The sequence below is a fragment of the Gambusia affinis genome, linkage group LG08 (assembly GCF_019740435.1).
Source record: "Gambusia affinis linkage group LG08, SWU_Gaff_1.0, whole genome shotgun sequence".
NCBI classification, from domain to species: Eukaryota; Metazoa; Chordata; class Actinopteri; order Cyprinodontiformes; family Poeciliidae; genus Gambusia; species Gambusia affinis.
This window is the reverse complement of record NC_057875.1, coordinates 7559946-7581044: the sequence shown is the minus strand read 5'-3', so window position 1 is coordinate 7581044 and position 21099 is coordinate 7559946.

Sequence of the window (21099 nt, the reverse complement as noted above, 5' to 3'; positions counted from 1 at the left end):
TACCTAATAAAGAACGGACAGAGATCAGAAATTAGTCATTGTGGTTTTCCTTTTAGATTAGTGGCTATTAGGTGGATAAAACGGGAGTTGATTGTAAACTCATTTACATAGCAGAACCTGCGGTAGCTGGAAGACATCTGTGTTATATGTGTCAGAAAATTGTTGGTAATGTTGTTATAGTCACAGGGATTGCTGTGGAGGAACAAGCCCCACTGGGAGACAGATGGCAGTGGCCACAGAAGTGCGAGGTGTTTGCTGGCTCGGCACATTCACCGTAGGACCAGATCTCAACACCTCACCCCTTTCGATTAATCATGCCTGCTGTGGTTATTTAAGGCCACCAATTATTCATGCAGGATAACGGAGATGATAGATTAGGGTTAAAGGAGAGTGGTTGGATTTAAAGATAAAAAGGCTTTTTTCAGGGTTAGCGAGACCCTGTAGCCAGCAATCACCTGATCAAATGACTGCAATCATACCCCAAGACCTTTTCATTGGATTTACTTATGCTTGAATGAAATAAATTCCCCTCAGTCAACATTGATAATTTAATAGTTTGACTTATTCCTGAGCTATGTTGGCCTCCTACGTTCACAAACAGACATGAGGTCACATAACACAAATGCTCTCAGTTTCAGAGAGATGTGAAAGGTGTTAATGTGAAGAAATTACACTAAATCTCTCTTTAAATGTCTTTTATCATATGTGTGGTAGATATTAATTCAATTCATTGGAGAATTTAGGCAGTGAGAGTTAGAGAGAGGTGCTTGTCAGGCCCCTTCCCTGGGTATTAAAGCACTGTATGTGAGAGGGGATATGCATATATCAACACTCAACTTGTCAACACTTACAGTTTGTGGGGGTTAGAGAAATAAATGAGTGTGTGCGTCTTTTTGCAGCACAGCAATATTGCAAAATTTAATCTGAATAAGTAGCTATCAGAATAATTCAGCCCTCATGTGATTAGCAAAAACCCAGAAACTTCTAGATTGTAGATTGATTAGGAAACAGTGTCATGCCTAATTATATGCAGTAAGAACATTTTTAAACTGAATCCTTTAAGCAGGAGCTCTGTCAGTGTAATCACAGTCTTGTCGGTGAGCAGGCGCTCTCTCTGCAATAACCAGTCCTCAGTTTGCTAATGAGCATCTAAAATGAGAGAGTCTGGTGTGCTGTTAAATGGCACCGAGAGCTGTGAGGTTCTTATCCTAACACTTAAAGCTGACTTGATCTTCTGTCTTTACTCCTGCCAGCTACTCCTCACTCTGACAGACACAAGCACATTCCTCGAAAAGAAGATGCAGGTTGAGCCGTTTACCTGTCAATCAATGCTGGAGAGGTCAACCCCCCACCCCATCCTTCCCCAGGGGATAGTAGGCTCTCGCAGCCTCAGCTCGTCATGGGCTGCGCGTCTATGCCTGAACTTTGCCACATGTGTGTTAATGTAGGATCATTTGAGCACGTCAGAATGCCGAGTGCACACAACGCAGTGTCTATAAGGGGCCACAGTTAAGTTTAAACTAATAACTGTGCTGAACTTTTCAAGGCGATGCATAGCTTTCAGAGCTCCGCGACTCAATTCTATATTTAAATGTTAGATGCAGCAGGGTTATTTACAGCTTGGAACATTATCCAACACCTCATTTTGCTGAATGAAAATGAAAACAGCCAACTGTGTGTTGAGATGGTCAGACTTAATCTGTGTTCCGCTTAGGAAAAATATTGTTATACATGCTCATATCTAAGTGATAGTGTATGATAATATAGCATAGAACAACATACACAGCTCTGGAAAAAATTAAGAGATCATTGCACTGAACCCCAGAGAAAAACTCATGGTTATTCCACCAAATATTGATTTCTGATCTCCCCCTGAGTTAAAACATTGGTTTTGTTGTTTCTGAATGAATCTGAATTTGTCCTCTTTGCATTATTTGAGGCACTGCATCGTTTTCCTTATTTTGATTATTTCTCATTTTCTGAAATATATATATATTGGGATTTCAGAGAGAGTCCAAAAATAGAACAGAAGAAATAGAATGAAAGAACCATGTTAATTTTACTCAAACATATACCTGCAAAATGTAAAATCGGGGAAATTGATCATTTTCAGTGGTCTCTTAATTTTTTCCAGAGTTGCATACTATTGGATTCTAAGAAGTAGTTATGCAAAGAAGTAATGGGAGTAAGATCATTAAAAAATGAGTGAGCACTTTATTCCAAACAACTAGAATAATATGATTAAAAGTTTAAAAGTTTGAGAGTATTTCTAAAAATTAAGAAAAAAAAAACACAAAATAAAATGAAATAGAAATAAAACCAACAGTGTAAAATGTAAATTTTTCCCATTTTTCATCCTTGCAGCAAAAAGGTTGTTGGTCCATATAGGATAAAGGAGAGCTTTTCTCAGGACTGATATATCATGTTCTCCACGTGGATGCAGTGGTCCTCTGCAGGCACTCCTGTTTCTTCTCACAGTTTCTCTAAATTGTCCTTAGCTGTGAGTATGCGTGGATGTGTGTGTGTGTTTGCGTGCATGTTCGTCTGTCAGCTCATTTTGAAAAAATATATATATTTTTATAAAACCTATTTACTATAGATAGCTGTAAAGGTCAAGAGAAAAATGCTATAAACCAAAAAAAAAAATATCACAGTTTCACCACATTTACAGAAAACTGTAACACAAAGCCATGTAACCCTGAAAAGGACTTATTTTATTGAGCTCACATTTTTTGGTATGATGCAATGCAGGAAGGCTTCAACAAGAAAATATTCTTGCAGCAGAAGCTAGACAGTGAGAATGGAATGCAGATATCTAGCTGGTGAAAGTTAGATGTTGCCGCTTTGATGCAACATCTACCGTCAGACTGATGAGAGATCTTCACATGAGTGGGCAATTCTTACAACAGGCCATAAAGGAATATCGAGGGTGCTACAGTGGAGTAGTCAGTGGTTGTGGCTCTGAAGAAAGGACCATATCTTTACTTCAACATAGCAAAGCTGGACAAAGAGGATCTGGGTTGCCAGAATTTACTGCTAAGCCTATTGGAGATGTCATGGGCAAAACCACTAAAATGTCAAGAGGAACAGTGTTCTTCCTACCTAGACATAAAGGAACACAGCGCATCTCAACTGGATGACTACATATATGACCAAACTCGACTCATTGAGGAGAATCCCTCTGTTATTTTGCTATAAACAGAATACCAATCATTATCCCTATTGCTGAAATAATGTAGCATATAGATTAACACTAATAATGTTAAGTATAACACAGAGACTTAATCAAAATGCTGAATTATCAACTGTTAGATTTAATATTACTTTTTAAAGAGATTATTGTGCAGAATATTCTCATGTCATTTGTTGTATGTAACCTGTCTACTTCCACAATTTTTCTGTATTTAGTTCAATCTACCCTATTATCAAGTCTGGCTAGCATCTTCATCAGTGCAGAAGAAAATCATCCCCATAGCATGCTGCTGCCCGCACCGTGTTGCATGGTGAAATGAATCTTTTAAGCTTTTTGGATGTAGGTGAAAAGTTTAGTTTTTGTCTCCTTTGGCAAATAGGAGGAACTGTATTGGCAGGTGTAAACAACAAAGACAAACACATGCATGAATGTATAAATATATATACAAGAATCCTGTGACATGTCACCACAGTGGTCTGAGTTAATACCATGAAACAATGTAGCACCTGATTGTTGGCTTAGTGTGGGACCTGCAGTCGCCTGTTGTGAGCTCGGCTCTTTTTGAACCTCTATTGCTGGGCAATGGGTAGCCGTGTTGAGAGGGGTGTGGTGCACAGCTATGTTGGGGGTGCTGAAACCCGTGCTTTCCTCAGTCTCTTTCCTTGTCCTTTTCTCAGCAGGCCCCTGTTGCCACCTTCCTCTCAGCCTGTGGCCCCTTTCCCTCGTCCTCCTGGATGACAGAGGAGCCGTCGGAGCAGCTGGGGTTAGGGATGCTTGTCAGCAGGGCGATCATGTGTCCTCTGAGCCTGTCCCCTGTCTGTACCATTGCCATGTCGACTGACAGCCAGCATCAGCTGATTATCGCCAGTGTGGCAGTAAAAGAAACCCACTTTGGCAGTGACAGGCTTATGACCTGCAAGACATGCTCATATAGAGTAACCAACACTTCATCCAGGGGCTCAAAACGTGTTACCCTAGCCTTGAGAACACACCACTGGGCAGATAGTCTGACACATTAGCAATCTGTTTAAGGTTAAAGGATCAAATTGTAGCTCCAGTCATAAATTGCATCTGTTACCCATACAAGATGTTTATGCGTTTGTACACTGTAATTGAACTTTATTGCCTTTTTTAAATATGACGCAGGGTGATTATAGCATGGTTAATGTCGTTCTAAACAGATCTACAAAAAACAACTCTAATAGATATTTAAACTGAATGTTTTCTCATCATTGCACCAATCCTTTTGTCTGATGTTTACTGCTGACCAAAGAGAAGTGTGGAAATGGCAGTATATGAGCCTGGCACTCATAAAAGTTATTTTAATCCTTGGTGGCCAGTCGTGCTTGGTGTTTGTATATTTTGAGAATCCCAGAGAGGTTAACACCCCCTGTGCACCGAGGTTCAGACAAACTACTGGTGTCTGGTATCAAACTGAATTAAAGCTATGTCAACACATTCAATCCCGTCCCACCCGACATCACCCCTAATCCCCCACAGTCAGTTCTTATCTGAGAGCACAACTACACTGTCCACCACTTTACACACACGCACCATATTTTGTATTAAATAGTATGCTTCCTGTTTATTTTCGGAGCTAGTTTTGCTTTTTAATTTTTACAATACATCATGCAAAGTTTTTTATATTTCTGTCAAATTCATTTTATTTCAGGGCACATCAAGATCATGAATTTATTTAAAGGACTTGTTGTGGCAAGTTATATTGATAGATATTAAACTGTTAAAATATGAATATGTAGGTGTCTCTACATTCTTTTAGTGCTCGTAGAGTTAAACGTCATTGAACTTTTTGTCGCATTGAGGTAATTTGGCAGAATACAGATAAAAACAGTTTTGATTAGATTGATGAAATAATATATAGACACACAACTGTTTTCTTGAAGGCTTACTTACATGTCTCTCTAAAGTCTAGAGGACTACATAAAAAGTTATGGTGGGTCACATTTAGCCTGCGGGCCTTGAGTTTGACACAAGTTTTCAATTAGTTTTAGCTCAAGATAAGCTGAGAAAATAAAAAAAAATCGGTTGATGATGATTTTAGTTAAGGGAGAAAAAAAACTATCAATCCTATTTGAAAGATTGATGTGTATCAATCTTTCAAAAAGATTGTTTGAAAGATTTGCATAAGGAAGGTTATGTCTTCCTTGTCAGCAGCAAATGTTCGCAATAATTTAAAATTTAATCCACTCTTATTTACAGAATTGCTTTAATGTAGATTAAGATGTATCATCTTGCTCTAGATATGATCATCTCCCCCGATAAGAATGATTGCTAAAACTGGCCAACACTAGCAAACATTTACTTCTTCAACTTTAAATCAGAAGTTAACATCTGATTTAAAGTTCCCATTTGCACTAAAGGGCTTTTCCAGATTTCTGAACGAGTCTGAATAGTAATTAGTTATATCTAATTTGAAATTTGAAATATTTAACTCAACCAACTTGAAATAGATAGTTCTATACTTAACAGGCATTTTCTAAGACCAAAACTTCTTGCAATTTGGACCATCATCATAAAATGTGAAATATACAGTTAAAAAACAGCATGGATTATTCTCAATTGATTACAGATAGCTTAAATGTTTATCCTAATAGCATCTTAGTTTTGTTTTAAATACTACAATGCTGTCTAGTCCGAGTGATGTGTCCTCTATTTCATCACATATTTCTTTGATTGTGTCAAAACAATCTCCACTCAGCAGAACACCAGTAGCTGCCAAGCTGTTATGTAAAGAAGCTCAGTCCAGTGGGAGAGGTGAACTGCCACCTACCCGCCCGCTGATTTCAGCCTGAATGAGGCAACGTAGATGTTTGTCCTCAGACTCCTGTTGTTCTGCTGATTGCCTGCGTATGTGGCTTGTTAGGCTGCTGAAAGCTTTGTGTTTAGCCCCAGAAATAGAGACTTGAAGGTGACATCTGTCTCCGAGGTGGAGGAGGTGGGAGGGTTGGACATGTGTGCCGCACTATGTTGCTATAAATACGCAGCAGCCGTGACAGCTCATAGAGGAAACAGCTGAGAAGGGAAGCTTTGCTATGCTGCATGCCTCCTGGTGACCCTGTCACTTCCATAGAGGTCTTAATTATTCTGCACCGGCAGCTCACCTCAACTTACTGCTGAAGCTGTGACACATAGGGCCCTGTCAGAGGAAAGCGCCACACTGTTCTATTTGCTGAACTAAGAGAAACATGTAAACTGGGGTTTGTATTCACCTTCCTTCACTTCAGACTTTAAAACAGTCAACCCTACTTCCACATTTAACCTGCAAATATTTTAGACTTGCATGTCTAGGCACAGCTTCACTGGAAATTCAACAGCTATAATCTATCTTTCCTTGCTAAACTTACTTTAACTCGAAGTCATAAAATGAGAAATGATAAGTAATAAATACTTTAAGATGTCTCACACATGCTGCAATGGGCATGGGTGGATGCCAATACAAAGATATATCAAAGTTTCACAGTTAAGCACCATATATTTAACTGAAGTCATTAAATTAAATACCAAAGTAACACAGTGCTCCCCCTCCCAGAATTATTTATAGCTGGTTAGATGGTTGAAAGAAGGCTACTATATTTTCTCTTGGTTACAAGTCAGACAGTTTTGCTATTTTGAAATATTTGAAAATGTAAAAAAGAAAATAAATTAAGTCCTATCCACAATAATTTTACAAATCAGAGATTTTCAGCTGTGTTTACAACCCATAAACAAGTCAATTCTGCAGGCTAAAAAAGAAGATTAAGTAATATTTAAAGGATAAATATGTGTTATGTATTTCCAATTACTATTTAAACTGATAATGTCATGATGAACCATGTTAAATATAGCCATTTTTTTGTTGTTCTAGAAAATCATAAAAACTCAAAAACTGTGGAGCAGTTCTGTGGGTTATTCCACTTGTCTCTTTTTAGTTCTGATTCTGTTTCAGATAAGCTTCACATTTATTCTTAAAAAGTTTAATGAAAAGGATAAAAGGGTAAATTACTTCAACAAAATTTTATTTACAAATGTTTTTGGTAAAATATTTAGTCTACCACTCTGTTATTGCTCAGGGTCTTGTTTTAAATGTTTATTTAGTCACTGTCAACATTATTGCCACCTGCTGGTGATGGGTAGGTGTTACAGAATATTTAATTAGAATTCACCAGACTTAGTAGAAACAATTTTTTTTTTCTTTTTCAAAAATAAGCAGAAACATCTCTACTAAACTACAGTCAACAAGTTGTAAGCCACAAGAACCATGTCAGTAAATCTTTGGACTACAAGCAGCTAATTACAAACGACACCTTTGTCCTCAATAAACAGTCTCTACTGTAAGGCCTATACATACTCCATCCCAGCAACAGAGAAATATGTTCCCTCTCCCCGGACAAACTGAAGTCAATCTGTTCTTGCAGCCGGTTTAGGAGTTCTCACAGTTTTTCTGTGATGCAGCTTTTTGGGCAGAGCTTTGTTCCTGTGTGTTGTCCAACAGCTTTTGTTTGATTGGTAAGAAATTTGAAGTGGTTGTGGGTACAATACTAATAAATCTGGTCTGCATTTGAGTCCTTGTGATGTATAAAATATCCTTGTCAGAAATAACTTTGTTCTTGGTCTTTCCATGTTGTGTGAAATGAATCATTCCTCTGTTCTAGTAGAATATGTGCAGGTTTTCAGTTGTGTGCTTAAAAGGCTAATAACTGAAACAAAATGGGAAACAATGTCATACAAAAGAGCACGAAAATCATTTGCAGTGATTGGTGGCCTTTCTATTTATGTTTTGTTAATTTCGGTGTTCCATCCCATAGCATTTGTACTTTCAGAATTTCATAGCAACCCATGCTTACACTGTTACTGCATTTTATCTCAAGAGAGGATTCTCCGGAAAGGATTCAGTCAGATGGTCGGTTTCTAATCTTATACTTGCAGACTGTAAAGCAAGCAATGTTTTGGCATAGCGGGGGTGACCTCTGTTAGCCTCTGAATGACGTTGGTAGATTTAACAGAGTGTCCTGGCATGGCGGTACATCTTTATCACCTTTGCAGGCTTAACACCAACTTATAAATGGGCCCAGTGTTTCCATGATCAGGTTTCAATGCAGGCAAGGTCAAAAACGTGTTGCTTTTATAAGTCCTGGAAGTCAGGATTTACCTCTTTGTCCTAAAGCATCTCATTATTGCACAGTTTAGTACCAGATGGTACCCTTTCTGCATTTTCAAATCTGCCTCACATTGCTGGCAAGATAAGTGCCCGCTAGTCACCCTGAAATAATTCCTCATGTTGTTCCTGCGAAGCCTCAGCCAGCTCGCTTCCCTGACTATGACTGATGCTGTTGTGCTGCCTTTATCTGGGCCCAATTGTGTGCTTATTCGTGAGTGTGCGACACTAACTGGCACCAGTGGATAGATTACCTAATACAGTCCAAGCACGTTATTAGACCCTGGGGCGCTGGCTAAGTCACTCAGAGTTCTGTTTCTGGCCTTTTAATTATTCATCAAGGTATTGCCTGGGATGTAACCTCAATTACTGTGGGCTGCAGGGCCAGGTCACGTGTTGTTAACACTGTGTAGTGATCAGAGCCACCACAGGGAAAGCTGCCAACGGGAAGAGGTGCTCTGTGGCTTGGCGCTCCACCCACCATCAAACGATTGGCTTGCATTTAGCAGGATGCTGGCTACTCAAAGGCCGGAGAAGGGAGAGGGGCACTCAGCAGATTCTCCACAGTCACAACAAGTACAGTGTACAGTATGGTGTAAATAGTATAAATCAAAGCCTGATGGGTGTGACACATCTGCATGAAATCGGAAATGATATTGGGAGGAACAGCTGAAGACTTTAATGAGTCAAGAGGAGGATGACGTGTGAGATGCTCTTCTTGATCCCACCTCTAGTGGGCAGACAGGCTTTCCACCTGCAGTCCTAAAATCATCAGTGCCGTGGGAGGCGGAGAGAAACTGGCAGCCAAACAGCACTTGACATAAGGACACAGGAATCAGAGCTTGGCCTGATCTGAGTGGCTGGAAGGGGCCAAAATTATCTCTCATTTTCCACCAAATACTTTCTAGCCACAGGATTGTGTTATTTTTTCAGAAAAACTGTAAAACAAACTTAGTATTTGTGCATTCGTACCTTAATAAGACACTTGCATTTGCATTCATAACATTAGCTCAAACTGCCAGAGGTGAATTTGTGTCCTTCTATCAGATTTCCTGAGAGTGATCAGACATCCTATTTCTTGGCTGATTTGAGGCAATCATGTGTGACTGTCCCCAGTGCCTGCCTCGCTCTGACAACCATGCCATGCATATCCAGGTAGTGATAATGAGAGCCGCTGTCATGGCGAGCGATGACTAACAGCATTTTCATGCTATGTTAAATAAGGACTACTGCCTTGTTAGAGTCCCCTCCCTGAGGCCAATCCTACCTTTACCGCGTGGTTCAGAGACGTTCAAATCCAGCAAACTAGGACATGGTTATCTGAAGGTGACAACTTAAAGGATGTTTTTCCCAACTGTGTTATCTATGCAAAAGCACAAGTATTCCACCCATGCTACATTGCAGCAATCCAACATGATACCTGTCAATTATATGGTTGTGATCTTGAGGAAATAAAAACAGTGAAACAATAAAACAATAAAAAAAAGTGTTATTAAAACCATTTTAAAAATTGCAAATTGTATATACTTTATAGGTAAAGTACATTACAAATCAAGAGCCACAAGATCTCCCAACAATTAAACGCCACAATATTTCTTGTCAGTAAAGTTTGTCTCATGAAGTGAGACCCAGTTGCTCTCATCATGTGACTTCATCACTTTTTATGTTTTATGAATGCAAGATATAAAAAGTGAGTTCTAATGTCCTGTATCTGCATTTAAAACATTTGTTTTGGAATTAGCTCGTAATTTTCCCTGCTGTATTTACACAGAAATTGGTTTGCCTCTAGAAGCCTGAAGTTAGCATCTGCTTTGAACTAATTTGGAACCAGAAGGGTTTGAAGACGCTGGAGCCCTGGTGTTACGATAAACAGTGAAGTCAGTTTAACATCAATAGGAAGTGAGAGGAGCCCGACAGCAAAATAACCACCTGGTCCTTAACTGGAAACCATCAGATGCTACTGGAATTTTCAGCTGTCCCACATGGATAAACTAAATCCTTTATGGAGAAAAATGTTGCTGTAACAACAGACAAAAATGTGAAGTATGGTGGTTGGAGTATCATGTTGAGGGGCCTTTGAGCTTCTAGTGACACAGGTGCATTCCACAAAGTGAGTGGAATAATGAAGACAAGGGAGTAACCTGAATTCATTGGATTAAATGATCCTAGCAAAATGGAAAACAATGTGACAGCAGCTTTCTTGGGAACAGCACATTGATTGACATATGTCAATCCCTAGCTGTGTCCTCTGATCATTATTGGGTGAGATAAAAGTTTCTTTCAGATCATAGTGCCACCATAAACCCATTCCCTCAGGTCCCCTAGTGACAAATCACTGTCCATTCAGATCGTACAAGTCAATCTGTTGAGCTCAAGTGACTTCTCAGAACTTTTCAAAGGTGTGTCTTATGACTCGTGACATTGATGTGAGTATAATACATAAAATGTTTGTGGGAATTTCACCTTTCTATGGCTGAGCTCTGTGTTGTGGTCCTAATATAAGCTGTCCAAATCTAATCGGTACTTAATAGAAAAACGTACAAGCTGTCAAACAGTGTAGGAGAATGCTAACAGGCCATTTAGCTGCCTGGGAAACTGCGGCTTTCCACAAAGTTATTGGAATAGAAACGGTGAGGAGTAACCCAGATTAACTGACCTCACAATAATTCAACAGCTAGATTTAAAAGGGTTTTGAAATTGATGAAGCATGTTCTTATGGAGTTAAAATATGGAGTTAAAATAGGTCTGACACAATCCTGATTGAAAACTGTATGGTCTGTGCTTAAGAACTGGAGCCATCTACTTGTTCTGCCAAGAAGAGTGGTCAAATATCCAACCAGAATTCTGTCAGAACTTTGTTGATGGATATAATAATGTATGGTCTACCCTGTAAAAAGAATAGTTCACATTAATTTACTGCCAGCAGAGCTTGTAGTTAACATAAATGACTGCTGTTGCTCTAAACATCGCATTAACAATGAACAACCAAAAAGGAGTTAGTATGTTAAACCAGAAGTGTACAGTAATCCCTCGTTTATCGCGGGGGTTACGTTCCGAAAATGACCCGCGATAAGTGAAATCCGCGAAATAGAAAACTTTTTTTTTTACAATTAGCAACTATTACATGTACTGTATACAAATACAGTGACTCACGTGTAGGCCGTTTCACTGCTCTTCAGACTGGGCTGCTGCATCCTGACTGCGCTCTGCAGTGTTCTCTTCTTCGAAATTACAAGATAATTTGGCCAACTTAATGTAAATTTGCCAAGCTGTTTTATGTACGTACATATAACTGCACGAGACGACAAAATGATAGCACAATTCGTAGCATGTTTTGATACAAGAAGCGGGAGTGAGTTTTTAGCGAATCAGAATGCAGAGCACAATGCACCAAAAAAAAAAAAAAAGCATTATGAAAATCCGCGAAATAGCGAATCCGCGATAAGTGAACCGCGAAGTGGCGAGGGATCACTGTATTGCATTATTCCCAAAGGAGAAAAGCTAAATGTTCCAGAAAACATCTAAAAGCTTCAGGCACCATGTTTGCAGGGGTCAGAGGATGGAAAACATCTCCTGGCTTCTGACCAGAGACAGCATAAGTCATAGATAGTTTTTGAATTCCAAGTTCTATTATTGCAACAATCTACAGTATCAAGCGACAGTGAATAACTTTGTTCAGCAAAAAGTTCAGAAAGCGGTTAAGGTCATATTTTATGAATTACATTTTAACATTTTTTTATATATTTAACCAAACTTGGTACTATAAGTGTGTATATTTACATACTGAGGTATACTGTTATTTGCATTGACTGAAGCAAACATGCACATGTTCATTTTCACCAGCTGACAGCAATTTTTCCCCTTATTAGTTTTATCAGGGGGGTCTAATTACATGCTCTCTAAAGGTCTTGTTTGGATAATGAAGCAGGTGATAATTAAGCAGCTTGCTCCCACACTTCTTAGCAAAGGCCACAATATTGCTTTGCTCACACTGATAAAGCGGTGAAGACAAAGTTCGCTCCTCTCCATTATGCTTACAAGCAGAGCGAAAGCTTCCAGAGGATAGAAATGCAAACACTCCGTGAGCTGAGAGGATTATCTATAGCTGCAGTTCTGCTGCCTCTCTGGGGTAGTGCCTTTTATTATGGAGTGTTTTATTGCTGCAGGAATAAGCTGACATGCAAGAGGCAGCTATAAAATGAACCTTCCCTGTCTTGGTTTTCTTACCACCTCCTGAAGCTTTGCAGTTTGCATTCATGCATGTTGCACTAGCATTGTTTGTGCTTGTAGGGGATTGATGTGAATTATACGTTGGTTAGTCTCTCCAGTTGGCTTAGGAAGATGACTTTTTGAAATAACTCTTTGAGCATTACTCATGTGTCACTGTAAACCATGCTGATACATGAGTTTGTGTGTAGAACAACATTAGCGGGAGGTCTGATTTATGATTCATTTTAATGTGTCGCCACATCTGTCTTTGGCTAAATTTGAGCATCCCAAATTTTTTTTTCCCTCCAACCCACAATGAGCTAATGGGGTCATCCATGAAACAACATGCCAGCGGTGCTGTTTATCACTGAAGTGTTTTTGCTTAATAAAGCTGTCAATTTATTCAAAACACGAGGATCAGAAAATGTAGCTTCCCTGCAGGACACACCCAGAGTGCTTTTTTACCAACGTGTGTAGGGGTGTGTGTGTGTGTATATGTGTGAGACAGTGTGTATCAGAGACTCTGTTCACATGTTTTGCAGCAGGGAGTAGCAGGGATCAGTGGAAAAGGAGCGATGACAAGTTGACCCATACCAAAGCCCTCTGTCATTACAGGGCTCAAAGTGTTCAAGGCCACAGACTTTCACTTTTACTCCTCCCACTGGAAAAATGCTACACCCTCCGTCTTCGATCAAATTGACTCGGTCACACGTTGAAGGAATTTGAAGTCTGTGCTCAGGCAATCATGGCTTCTTTCCAGTACTAGGCTGTAGATTATTAATTCTTAACAAAACTCTGGATGTGAATTTCACTTCAGTGCCTTCAGAATGAAGAAATTCTACTTTTCTTCAAAAACAATTTGCTCCTAAGAAATTAATATTTATTTTGAAAGGAACAGCTAAGAAATTCAGAGTGTGGCAGATGGTTGCAGTTAAGCAATCAAATTATGGAGTCTTATTGAATCTTATAAAAATGAGTGCCTCATTCGTAAGGGTTGCATGAATTTTCCCACACACCACAAGTTTTTTTTTTAGCACAACCAAAATATACTGTTTTTATGATGCTTATTTACTGCAAAGAGACAAAACAGGGAAAAACATGGAGTGGTGTATTTATTATTTCTCAGATACCTGAGTAAAATTGGAGTGTACAAAGACAGATTGTTTAGTTGTTATGTAAATATAGTTTCTGTTTACATCATTTCTATAGCAAACACAGGTTTCTAAGAGAATGCTGTGCTTTTTGTGCAAAATATTACTTTTCCAGAGTACAGAAGCCTTAATGCTTTACTCTTCCTGTTTTGACAGGAACATATTTATGCTACCCTCCTCCTGCTGCCACGGCCTTTTATTGCTTCCTCAGATTGATTGAGGAAAGGGTTAATCATTACCGCTTGATGTTAATGTGTAAATTGATGTGGCTAAATATTAAGGTTATGTTTAAGATAGTTTTGCAATGTTATTCACGGGTATTTGTATTTTGATCATTTTGGATTGTTCTGGTTTACTTCTGTCATGATTAGTTTATTCCTTGTGTTCCTCTGTTTATGTCAGGTTTTCCTGTATGTTGTATCAATTTATTTATCTTGTGTTAATGTTCAACTTGTTCCACTTGGTGTCTTCAGCTCGTTGTTTGTTACCTGTGTTAATTAGTCTTCTTCTGTTCCTCTGCTCAGTCTTCTGTCACACCTGTTTAATGTTCTTGTTACTAGACTCACCAGCCTCCCATTCCATTGGTTATTTCTCCTCTGTATATAAGCTTCCTGTTTTTCATTGTTGTATTTCTACCGTTATGTTGCGTCTGCTCCGTGCCTTGTTCTATTTGTGCCCCATCAGTAGGTTTTGCATCATCTTCATAATTAAAATGTTCCATTACCATGCTTTTGCCTAGCTCTTGTCTACATGTTTATTATTTTTGAACTACACAATACATGACTTACAGCTTCTTATTAAGAGAACCAGCTAGTGGAATGCCAAGATAAAGTAACAAAGACAAAGCTGGATCCTCTATTTCAAACAGAAACAGAGAGCAGCACCAAGAGGGGAAGCATTCAGGCTTGAGATGTACAGATGGCTAAAACACAGGCTAGCTTAAACTGTAACTGGCTAAAATTATCTTGTTTTTGTCTAATATTACCATCACAGTATTGTGTCTGCATCTCATTTCAATGGGACAGGAATATAGTGTCTTAGGTAATCAAACTGCAGTATTGCCTCTTATGCATTTAATACATAACTCAGGCTGCCATGTTCTTTTGGACATACTGAAAAAAATGCTCAGCTTGTGTGCTACAGTTCTGACATGCCATATTTACCATCCATGTGCACAACTGCTGCAACTTACTCACAATATTACAGAACTAATACAATAACCGTACTAACATTATGCTGCGCCATGCAAACGCTCTATCTGTGCTGATGAAGATAAATCTTTCATTCATTCCTTTGTTCATTGATTTGTTTCTTGTCTCTTTCTTTCTTAATTTTAGCTTAAAATGGTCAGTCAGATGCTAGCTATGAAATAGGTTTTACCTACATCATTTCTTAACCTTAATATTTTTTTTTCTGTTTGATTACAAGTTAAAACCTAAAACCTTACAAAAATTGTTGGAAATCAAATGGATGAAGCATTCAAAAATGTCCTTATGTTACTTCACAAGAGGTGTGTCTGGGACAACACTTTCCATTGATCACTCCAGAAACGAGTAATCTATCAAAGGTTTAGAGGTCGGTTAGTGGCATGCGGTGCAAGAAAATAGTCTGCATGTGCTTGTACATGTTTAAATGTTTTCTAAGACTAAACGAATAGCATAGTGCGGTAAGAGAGCGGGTTTTTCTTTCTATTCTCCTTCTCTGATTACTGCTGTTTTGGCAGCTGACGCTTAGTAATGGAGACCTGGCTGTCAGTGAAATTTGTAGCTGTCTGCCAGTGCACAGCTCTTGATTCCAATCAGCAGCTGTCAGACCAGCCGAGGCCATTATTAATGACGGTCACTAACTGCCTCACAAATTCTCAGCACTATTTGAGATCCTGCGTGAAATAAGGTTACACTCTTCCCAGTTCGCCGCTGTGGATGTAATGGAGAGATCTCAAATATCAAACAGCTTTAAAAAGTGCTTCTCAGCCTTCTCTAATTTAAGGAGCACATGTCTCAAATGAAAAAAAAAAACACATTTTAAAGCATCCGTTTTACGGTTTTGTCCTTGAAAGCCACACTGTTGTTGCTAGCTGAGTCGCAAAATCTCTGTTCACGCACTCAAACCTGGGTCACTGTGATAATGTGTGCATTGCCATAGTACTCATATTGTATGATTAAATGAGATAACTACCCCATAAAAACTTTTCTATATCCTTGTATGGCTGCAGTTGCACTAATAGAATTGTGTGGGGGGCAATAAATGTGACGTGACAGAAAAAGCTTGTGTTTGTCAGCTGTTAAACATGGGGTACAGGCATTCAGAACGGCACACTGGGGAACAGCTGCCAGATAAATCACTCACCTTTGAAATGTTGCAATGAGTCTCCACCCTCCCCTCACCACCACACAGCGGTAGCACACAGAAGCCTTTTAGTGTGGACAAACTGGCTCTGGGGACATAATAATATTTTCAAATTACAAACTGTTTCTCATAGAAATTATGCTTGTACACCAACAAAAATGTTAAATTAACCTGTTTTTAAGAGTTCATAAATATTGATACTCTACCTAATTTAAATAAACCCCAATGATCATTTTCAGTCTAAAGTTTCAGTTTTAAGGTTCCCTGCCACTTTTCAGACAAAACAAATTCACTGCAGACCTCTTATGTAACTTGTGTAAGTGGATTACCTTATTTTATGCGTGAATGACTAATCTTTATAATATGTGCTGCTTGATCATTTTCTGAGCAGGCTGGCCGTGTGCAGCAAACGCTGAGGGACAGAAAGAGCTGCGCTACTCATGCTCCAAATTTTGTTGACTTTTAATTGTAGAAAAGGTGCAAGTCAAGATTTTATTGGTCAGTAAACTTTTAAAAGTTTAGAACACCTTTGTATAACTAGCCTTAGTACAAGTCTTATGACCTACAAAAAGGTTGTAATGGTGTATATTTTCAACTCACGTGGTATTTCCTGGTTTTCTTATTGTTTTAGTGTGTGTGACACATGAATTGCCATTCACATTTATTGGCATCATAAAAATGTGTAAACCCTTATAAAAGAAATTCATATTTATTGTGGCTGCATAATGTGACACTGAAGGGGTATAAAAAATTACAACCTCGAATTTAAAAGAGCAAGAATCCAACATCAAGCCATTTTTGGAACATCTACAAGTTATCTAAAATTGACTAATCTTGCATCTTGGGATCATTAAGTTTTTATATAGTTTGTTTTTTGACTTTTTTTTACACCTAAACATAGGCTACCAATAATTGTGAAAGATTATGTATCTGGGCATTTCAAGGCATACCTGCTGTAAAACGTTAGCTATAATAGTGCAGGGATGGATGGTGTTCATAAAACACTTCTGCTATACACAACTAATTAAAAGAACAATCTGTTTATCTTCATCACAACAATATGACTGGAGGAAGAAATTTTGCAATTTTGAAACTTAATTATTAGGGTAGAGTTTTCTGCCTGTAGCAAAAGGACGACAAGAAAAGCCATTGTTGCCATAGCTTTGGTTCTTTTGGCTCTGAACACAACATTTTATACAACAGTACAGGACACCGACAAAAGCAAAATGGTTGCATTGAATTGACTTACAGAATTTCCCTTTCATCTTTTTGTCTTCTGGGTTACTACTTATCCACCTTGTAAGGTTGATGAGTTATACCCCAAAGAAGATTTGTTTTCTCAGCTATTATGGGGCCTTTAAAAAAAAAAAAGAGTAAGATTTGTGACGGGTACCAATTACGTTTAAAGCGGGTTTTACAAGGTCCTGGATTATCGTTGTCAGTGGTATATCAAAGAAGAGAATGTGCTGTTTATGAGTTGTTACGGAAGGATAAATTTGATAGAGATGAGATTGTGTGAGGTGGGTGTTTGTTTTGTTGTTTGTATGACCTTTGCTTTCCCAGTAGTCCTTATCTCAACAATCTTGAGCAGGTTTCCTACCCTCATTCACACAGCAATCTTTGCATCCCTCCTTGGTCTGCAAAGGAATGCTCACACCTTCTCATAGCACTTCAATCCAATGTGAAATCGCTTGCAGGAATCTTAAGGACACACCCTCTGGTTGCATAAAGCTGATCACTGCTAAGATAAGGAGCTGGAGAAAAAACAAAAATAATAACAATTATAATAGCAACTTTTGCATGGCGCCCTGAAGTCCTGCAGCTGCGTTTGGCTCATTTATACCTGTTGTACCTCTGTTTCAGTGCAGAGCGACATTCCACAGCGTGTCAAGTTGTTTGTTAGCAGCGGCGCTGTGAAGTGGAGGGTGGAGAAATGGATACATGTGTGAGTCAACAGCTCCACCGATCTGGAACTGAGAGAAGAGTTGTGTGATGTATCACTAACCACTCAACAACCTGACAATCTGCTCACTATTACCACCCTACCTTGCAGGCACATCACTGGGAAACTGCTGACAATTACAGGATGCAGTGGATATAATTTCTCCAAGAGGAGGAGCAAACATTTCTTCAAGCGTTATTTGATTTACGGCCGACAGGACTGGGTTTATATTATAAGGCATGTTGTATCTGGTTGATACTTCGGTTGGATCAAACACATTTATAGAACAAGAAATAAGACCTTTTAAAGCAAGCTCTGAGAAATATCCTGAGTACCTGTAGGTTTAGAGCATTGGTATTTGATCATTAAATGTCTGAAACTTAAAAGAAAACCTAAAACCTAAAACTCACATTGTTTCTAGTTTTATTTTTAAGCTATTGGTTAGTTCAAACAGTTTAATGACAAACAACAGTGGAGTTTTACAGTTCTTTTTTGAATACCATTTAAATTATCTCGTTGAAAAAGCAGGTGAGAGTTGCATGACAGAAGGTCACAGACTCTGAGGCATTGCTGTCGGGATCATGTGAACCACTTCACCCTTAACACAGGAACAAGCCTCTGTCTCTTTGTCTTTTCACCTTAATGGCTTTGTGTTTTTCACTTTCCAGCATTTACATTTAAACCTTTGCAACATAAGTAGAACATCATACTGTCTCAGAATTATTGACACACTGATAATAAAGTTTCTGTCTTGTATAATTAAAGTCATCTATAATAAATTACAGATTGAAAAGGTTTGAAAATGTAACTTTCAGTTTGAGTTTTTGTTCACTTCCTGTTTATGTCAAATTTTTATGTGGCTTTGATCATAGTTGTAATTCAATTATGCAGATTGCTTCCTATATCTGAAGCACCAATACAAATCTTTAAACTTTGAGCTTTGTAATCCAACTTGGTTGCATCTTGTGTGAAATGTAGCTACAGCTGAAGTAAATGTCTATTTATTTGCATTTGTGACACATTCAGTAACTGAGAATATCATTGAAAACAACATAATTGCCAAGTGAAGCACATGTATTAATTACATACAGATGGATATTTGAATGATGAGTTTCCACTTGCATTTAATGAAAACACGACATTATACAGAACGTTATATAAAATAATTTAAAAACTTGTTCTTATTACAGAAATAGAAACAAATTGTTAGAGAAGGATAAAACAAAAAGTATGTTTAATACCTGCTTAGATTTTAAATTTTCTTAATGACAGATTATAACTGATTAAATATGGCTGTAGAGCTCTCAGATATTTCCATTTTCTCCACTGGCAGGAGAAAATGGATGAAGCTCACTTATTTTACATGTCAAACAACGTTACAGTCTCTCACAACTTGAAAAGTTCATTTGTACCACATCGACAATCATAGAACAAAGACATGACTGCAAACCACAAGACTATAACTCTCCCACCCACTATAAACCAGTCACTTCCTGGCTTATTTATTGTCTGACATGAAGATGATTATTTCATATTTGTGCAGAGTACAAATCTGGCATTGTGAAATATACGCTCACTGTGGTTATCCATTCAGAGCTTAATGTTAGTCACCGACTTATTTACTGACTGAATCATTCATATGATGTAATACGTGGGGTGTCAAGAGGGACACATCAGTTTTCTAACAAGATATTTGGATAAATAATCATCATGTCAGATTTTGACAGACATTCCAAAACCTTTCCCAAAACTTATAAACTAGCTGTAAGAATAATGACAGCTGGAAACACTCGAGGTGAATTTTGTTTAAAAAGTGGCAAACTCTGGCTGCTAATGATTATGAGACAATGGAAAAAATTATGACACCCATGAAATAAATTTGGATGCCCAAATATAAAATATAATTTGTCAAAAATAAGAAGGACAATTAACCAAAAAAGCAAGTTTTTATTTTGGAATCCAAATATAAAAATTATTTTAATCACTTTGTTGACAGCAAACATTAGGTTTGCCAGACAAAATGTTCTGTCTTGATAGCGTGCCCACTCTTTCTAACTCTGTACAAGTGTAGGCGTGCATAATTTTTTCTTCTCTTCAAACCTTCTGGGGATCATGTTGCCAAAACTGGTGAATGGATGTCTGCCAGACCCTAAAACCAGTTGTAAAATTATCAGCAATCCAGAATGAGGATAACATGGCCTGCTAATATGTCTCCTAATCCTCGTTAAAAGCTTGCTTGTGATTGCCCTTATTACAGTGGAGGTGTTTTAAGGATTAAATTGTGTTATTGCAACCCACAAGGTGGAGTCCCGTAACACAGTCACGCATTTAGCAAAGAGGGCTTTATGATGCTGATAGACTTTCACAACAGCATCCAAGATAGAGTGTCACATTGAATGAGGAGGGGTATGAGGAGGAGGAGGGACCCACAGATATAGCAGCCTGCTTCCCCTGGAAGAGTATTTGGCGATAATGAGGCTGCTAAATGTGGGCTGAAAAAAGAAAATAACACCATGGAGCCAAAGTGGAATATCTGCCTCAGTGTATCTGCTGTACACTGAGTGCCGACGCTCAAACAGGGAAACAGGGAGAGGGAAAACCGTGGAAATTAACAATTTTGTGGCTAAGTTATTAGTGGCTTTTTGGCTGGCAGTGCTAAAGATGGATAGCTTATCTGACTTTAATAGCTGGCACAGCAGCATTAGTGCTGAGCTGGAGCGAGGAGAAGAACAATACGGCACATTAGAGGAGCAGCCAGCACACACCACAAAACTGCTCCAGACTTCTAATTAGCATTCATTAACAGTAGGGGAAAGAGCAATTATGGTCTTTAAGTAGTGCATTAGCTAATGTTGCTGTTTTTCACATGTCAGCAGATTTATAAAGGAGAAGCACGCTGCCACATCCCAGTCACTGCTTTGTGCTGACTTGGAGGTTTTGGTTAATGTCTGTGATGACCTTAAAATACACCGCTGCTGTTTGTTTACTCTAGTTATTACTGCTAACAAGGCCACAAGCTCAGTCAGACATGACTGACTGTTTGCAACCATCACAACAGCTGCAGTAGCTTAGCTACAGAGTTATTTCATATGTGTGGTGG